We start from the raw sequence: 7,485 nt of genomic DNA on the forward strand, positions 1-7,485 counted from the left end.
ATGTATTGCTTCATATGATTTTACTGAGTAGTTAAATTCATAGATAGGAAGTAGAATGGTGGTTTTCAGGGGCTAGGTCGATAGGGAAATAGGGAGTTAGTGTTTAATGGGTACAGAGTTTTAGTTCTGGAAGATGAAAATGTGAAGATTTGTGGTGTTCATGGTTTCAAAACCCTGTAAATGTACTTAACACTACAGAATTGTACACTTAAAAATGGCTAATATGGTAAATTTATTGTGATTTATGTTCTAACGCAATATTTTTTAAAAGAGTGATTATTTATTTAGAATAAGAAATCACCCCAAATATATCTTGAAGGTTCAGGCCACTTTTTCTTCCCTGAAATTTCTTTAAATGATTTAATAGAAATGCTTATGTAGAATGTCTTCCTGACTGGACAAACATGTTTTTCAATTGAGCTCTCTCTATATATACTTTTCCCATATGCTGCCTCAGGTGACTCAAGACACATGTCATACCAGTTGTCATGGTTTTCCTATTTGTGGAATAGATAGCAGGTCTTCTGAAGGCTCTACCAGACTCTCAACTGATGCAGGTGAAGGGAGCACAATGTATTCTTATCCTTTGGGAGTGTGGATGGCGCACACAAGGCAGAGAAATTCTCTCTGCCTTTTAATTTCAAACTGTTTCCACTCTAGAGATTGAAGATCAGCTGGAAAGTGGTTTTCAATGGGAAATTAACATTATTCTCTTGTGTGCACTTGGAAATATGTAAAGTTCATTTTGGGGTTGACAGTTTACTCAGGGAGTTCTATGGCAAGTTTGCTAGGGGAATGGTGCTAGAATGTCAAACGCCTACAATATGCAAGGCAGTGCTATACAACAAATATTCTCCCCCTGAAATGCTCTCAGTGCTCCATTAACATCAAGTAGCATTAGTAGTTTAGTATTTTCCTATGGGGTAACTGGAAGCTGTCATTTTATTTGATCTTTGTAGCATCAGCTGAAACTGAGAAAGGTAGGGCCCATTTTACATCCTGTTATAGAGTGAAAAATGTTAGATCAGGAAGGAAAAATATGGAGTCTAAACCATTTTATCTAAGAGAAAATTAATAACTCTAGTGTCAGAGGGGCTGACATTAATTCTCCCATCACAAATGGTTGCTTCTATTTTAGAATGTAGTATTTCATGTAGCCATCATCTTCTTCATCATCATTTATGAACTTCCTGGGATGAGCAAAATAAAATTGTGAACAATCCTGGACCCAAAAGCAGTGTCATCATCCCAACACTTACAAATGATCAGAGAAAGCAAAGAATTGGCAGGATTGTCAAAGGATAGTGAGGCCCAGGGGAAAGCTGAGATAAATAAATCGCACATCCCACCCCTACACTTCTTTGCATATACCACTATGGTGGTCCTTACCATGCTGGGTGAAGATAGGGAGACAATATCTCTATTCTTGCATCTCCCATCCACCCTGCAAGACTAACAGGGAAAAATAAGACACAGGGAGAAGTCTGTTCTTAAAATAGATTCTGGTCACTCCAAGTATTAAATATTAGAAAAACAAATACTTGACATAATATTCACATCTGGAAACTGGCTCCTTACCATAAATACTGCAGAATTTTAAAAACAGAACCATTGAAAACAAAAGAAATTCAAACTGACAGCAGATATTTATGATGTTTCCTTGAAAGGCCATCTCCATCACTGCAGAGATAAATCAATATTGGTTGCTCAAGATTTCAAATGTGTGAGTAAAGGGTCAAAGCAAGTGTAGCTTCTCAGTAAAGTGAAAGCAACAAAGAAATTTGAAATAGGAGATTCAGCAGGCTATATAATCAGTCACATTCAAGCCAGTAACTTCTGAACATCTGCTGATACTTAACCATATTAATCTACAACAATCGCTTTCTTATATCGATGCCCATAAACTATAATTCTTATAATAAACCAACAAGGTACATAGCATTTTTCCTAACCTAAAGATGAAGAAATTGAACCTATTCAAGGACATTTATTTAGAAGCTACTACATTTCAGGCACAATGTTAGGTGCTGGAGGTACAGTGAACTTTAGGGGCATACATAAAAATAGAAGCAGGAAAATAAAATATTTGAAAATCACTCTATTTTTTAATTACAAATTGTTATGTACTGTGACATAAATTAGAATTTGGGAGAAATGATAACAGATTACTTGATCAAAACTCATTGTAAACAACAGCACATATTCAACAAACACTGAAGAAGGTGGGACATGTGGGTGGCTCAGAGGTTGAGAATCTGCCTTTGGCTCAGGGCATGATCCTGGAGTCCTGGGATAGAGTCCTGCATCTGGCTTCTGGAACCCACTTCTCCCTCTGCCTATGTCTCTGCCTCTGTGTGTGTGTGTGTGTGTGTGTGTGTGTGTCTTTCATGAATAAATAAATAAAATCTTTTTTAAACAAGAACACAACTGAAGAAATTGTGATTATAAAATCAAACAGCTTGCAGAACAGTAAAGAATTACCAGGACACAGAGAAGGAGAAAAAAGAGAGAAAGAGAGAGAGAGAAAGAGAGAGAGAGAAAGAAAAAGAAAGAAGAAAGAAAGAAAGAAAGAAGAAAGAAAGAAAGAAGAAGAAAGAAAGAAAGAAAGAAGAAAGAAAGAAAGAAAGAAAGAAAGAAAGAAAGAAAGAAAGAAAGAAAGAAAGAAAGAAGAGAGAAGAGGGGGAAGGGAAGGGAAGAGAAGAGAAGAGAAGGGAAGATCAGAGGAGGGGAGGAAGGGGAGAGGGGAGGAAAAAAGGGAAGAGTGGAAGGGGGAAGGAGAGGAGAAAGGGGAGTGGGAAGGGGGAAGTGGAGGAGGGAAGGCGAAAGGACAGGAAAAAGAAGACAACAAAATTGGAAACCAAGAAAAGTATATGCAAATGTATATGCAAAAAAAATCATGCTTTTACATGATTTTTACCTCTGCTGTCCCATAAAACTGTCAAAAGCACAGATAAGAGATCAACTTTACTTTTGGTGACTTCTTGCGGGAAAGAAGACAGACATTGTTAAGCCAGCACTGGCACAGGATGGAGAAACTAATAGAACCCAATAACATAGGAACATAATGGCAGGATAGAATGAAAATAAATAGCAGAACTGCAATGAAGGAGGGACTGCAACAAGGGTTGTGGGTGGGGAGATTGCAGCCAGTGTTCAAATCACATGGATCTCCCAGTGAATCTCAAACCTTGGATTTGGTTTAAGATGTAGCTGAGCTAGTACTTCTCTTAGGAAACTGGAAGAAGCAAATGCAATTCCTCCCTGAAGTAAAGCATTTATTTAAATTATCCCTATACATAAGTTTTACTTAAGATGACCAGCGCAGCATCAAAGATAACCAGATAGCAAAGGAACAAAAGGAACCATGAAGAAGAACCAACTGATAAAAGAAGCTTATGATCAAAATATTTAGTTGTTGAGTTGTCAACCCTTAAAATCTTATTCTTGCAAGTTTGGAGAAACAAAGATAATCTTGAAAATGTCACGGGAAATAAAAAATAATAAAACATGATATAACATTTATAGAGAATGAATGAACTGACTTTCTAATACTAAAGTACAGTAACCAAATCAAATCATTTTAGTTACTCTATTTGGGTGCCACTGAGTTTCTTAAATCTGTGTATCAATGCTTTTGCTTTGTAAAGGAAAACTCTGTCATTATTTCTTCATTGTTTCTTTTCTTCCCTTCAAGGACCTTAATTTTTTTATCATTATTATTTTTGATAATGGTAGATCTGCTACATGCCTTCACACTCTTCCATAGTTTGAATTTTTGTGTCCTTCTTGGATAATATTCTAGGTGATTTCTTCTAATTTATTTTCTAGTTTACCAATTCCCTTATCGCTGCATCTAATCTCATAAAATCGACACTTTGAATGATTGAGTATATACTCGTTCTTCTGTTGCTCTTCCTTTATAATGCTGAACTCTGTCAGAGCTAAAAATGATTTCTGCTCTAGTCCTCAATCCCAAGGAACAAATGTGGGTTAAAAATGAACCAAAAGACCATACAAGATAATAAAAACAAGTTCCCAAATGTGTGGCACAGATGCAGAAGACCTTGGAAGTCTGGAAAGGAGAAAGAGGTCAACGTGGCCTCACGGCCTCAGGGTAGGATTCGCAGAGGAAGTGGGAGAGAGAGCTTTTGGAGCTGAGCAATATTTAGACAGCTGGAGGAAGGCGGGCCTTGAGAGCTGCTCCTTGACTAAGCAGATTTGTAATATAGCAGATCTTGCTCAATCTGGAGATGATGAGATTAGGTTATGATTTACTTCCTTCCAGTGGGAATCTATTGAAAGACAGACTGGCAACTCTTCAGGATGCAAGATACTGCACAGGTCCTGCTTGGACCATTGACAACACACAAGTTAATACTCAGAGTAGAGAGGCAGTGAATAGAGGCTGTTGCATGAACATCCTCTGAAAGGAATCAGAATTACGTTCCTTTTGATTCATGTTTCCCTCTTATCACCAGAAATGTAACATTAGGGAAGCTAACACACATACTGTTTTTCAGTATAAGTTGGATTTCTGATAGCTGGATGTATTTATCTGCTTGATTTAAAATTCTCCCACAAACCTGTCTGACTTTCAGCACAGAAAAATATAGTAAAAGAGCAAGGGCTTTGAACTCAGATGGAATTAATAACATCTTTGCCATAGTCAAAGTCTGCTAGGCACTATGCTGAGTGCAGGCTGAGACTCCAAAGAGCTAAGTCACTTATCCCAGATCACCTAGTGGCAATTCCAGGTTCAAACAGGCTGGCTCATAATCTGTTTCCCTAACTGCTATTCTCACTTCTCCCCATGACTGCAGAGATTGACGCTGGGTGAGCTCAGTCAAGGAAGAAAGTTGGATTCAGTTTTGTCATCTGCACAGTGGAGACCATGAGACCTTGTCAAATGACTCTAAGGATCACATGAGAAAATATACCAGACACCCTACTTGCCCAGCAGATGCCATCAAAGAATGGAAACTTTTTTTTTTCTTTGAAACCCAGTGGCCCAGAAAAAAAAGAGAGAGCTACTCTGACCTGTTATTGCTTTGATTTCATTTTACCTCAGGGAGTAAAAATAATGACTGGCAATTACAGCAGTATCAAGTAGGGGAGTTGGTATATATTACCTATGAGCTTTTACTTCTGTCAGATTCTACTTTCACGACTCATTCCTAAAATGAGATCTTTGAAACCTCATCAACCCTTTAGACCCTTACTCATCAAGGGACTCTAAAGAATATTCCTCACCAGGAGTTAATCATTTATTTTAAAACTACATTGCTAATCCATCTGCAATGGGAGATAGAAAAGAAAGAACCCAATTCTTTTTCTTTTTTAGAACAGCTGTGTCCCTACACCCCCAGCAGCTGCATTACAAATTGCTCGGGCATTGAGTGATTATTTCCTCATTATAAGAGCAGCTGGGATAGCCTCCCTCCCTCCTCCAGGACAACCCCCGTTTTTTATCTCCTTCCCCTCTACCATGCCTGAAATGGGTAAGGCCTATAGAAGTATAGTACTGGTTTGCTTTTTATAGCTGATGATCGTCACTAAGCGTTCTGATCACTGTTTACTTTTCAACAGCCCTTACAGGCAACAAAAGAATGACTTAGGGGTACAAGATGCTAGATCTTGAAACAACATGAAATATTATCTAAGACTTTTTCCCATATTTTGTGGGCAAGATGCTTACATGCAGAAAACTGATTTGTTCAAGATGCTACTTAGCAAGTGACAGAACTGAGTCTGGGATTCAGGACTTCTGGCACTATTCCACAGAAATGGGTCAGGACCATGAACTTGCCTCATCTTCCTATAGTCATGTACTGTCTAGTGTCTGAAGAAACAGATACAATGAGTGACATTTTCTCTTTCTGTAGCAAGGAGAGTAATATCAAAATCTTAGCAGTCTGCCTATACTTGTGTGTGTGTGTGTGTAATTGACATATAACATTATATTAGCCTCAGGTTAACAACATGATGGTTTTTTATTTGTGAAATGATCACCACACTAACTGTACTTAATATCCATCACCACACATAGTAACAATTTTTGCGTGTGATTATGATGAAAACTTTTAAGATCTACTCTCTCAGCTACTCTCAAATATACAATACATGTTGTTAACTATGATCACCATGCTATACATCATATCTCCAAGACTATATTTATTTTATAACTGAAACTTTGTGCCATTTGACCCCCTTCACCCATATTACCCATTCTCTATTTTCTGCCTCTGGCATCCACCAATCTACTCTCTGTTATCTATGAGTTGGACTTCTTTGTGTTTGTCATAGATTCCACATATAAGTGAGATCATATAGTATTTGTCTCTCTCTATCTGGCTGATTTCACTTAGTACAATGTCCTCTAGGTCCATTAATGTTATTAAAAATGTCAGGATTTCCTTTTCTATGACTATGTAATATTCCTCTGTGTGTGTGTGTGTGTGTGTGTGTGTGTGTGTGTGACACATTATCTTCATCCATTCACCCACCAGTGGATGTTTAGGTTATTTCTAGGTCTTGACCTTTGTAAATTATAAATTGGCTGTTGTCTTACTTCAGTGAATATGTAGGTACACAGATATTTTCATTTTTTCCTTTAGATACATATCTAGAGCTGGAATTGCTAGATAATATGGTAGTTCTAATTTTAATTTTTTTACTTATACTCAAAGATATCACCAATCTTTATGTCATCATCCACCTCAAACTCAGTCAAAGTCAAGGAAAAAGTTCACATTTTATAGGTTAACAAAGAACTTTGGAAATTGAAATCTGCCAACAACTACTCACTGGCCTTGTATTTAGAATTCAATCAACTTTAAGTTTCTCCTCTTCCTCATATCTTTTCTATCTCTCAATATTTTCACTTCCAAGCTCCCTCAGGATAGTTATTTCTTGATATGTGTCAATTATTTCTCCATAAAGCGGGGAAAAATAATACGTTTTTATAAAGGAAGGGAAAAAAAGAATAGTGATTTTTCAGTTGGGTACATTTCACATGGCTTTAAGTGTATGGTCCATGGAGCCACTGCATGAATTTCAAGGATCTAGCAGTGGGAATGGTGCTTGTTTAAAATGCAGATTTGTTGGCCTCTCCTTAAACATATTGAATTGTGAATTCTGGAGAGTGTAGGGAGGAGATTAGACATAGGAATCAGCATACATTTTCCCTTTTGAATCTGCCTCTACAACTTCAGGTAACCTGCATACAGATACAAACAAGATAACTTTGGTGCCAAAAAGGCAATCTGTAGGTACTTCAGAGGCATTACACTTCCTTCTTCCATGACCATGCTGCAAAGTCTCATCCCGGGATCTGCTTGAAGGATCCTGTCTCCAGCTTGGGGTTGCCCATTGTCACCCAATCTTACATTTTTCTCTCCTTGTCTTTGAGTTCCACAGAGTCCCTTGCATAAATAACTTCCCTCAGCTTTCATGCTTAGCCTTTCTCTCTGCTGAGATCTGACTAGA

This window comes from Canis aureus, chromosome 2 (genome assembly GCF_053574225.1).
Source record: "Canis aureus isolate CA01 chromosome 2, VMU_Caureus_v.1.0, whole genome shotgun sequence".
Taxonomy (NCBI): domain Eukaryota; kingdom Metazoa; phylum Chordata; class Mammalia; order Carnivora; family Canidae; genus Canis; species Canis aureus.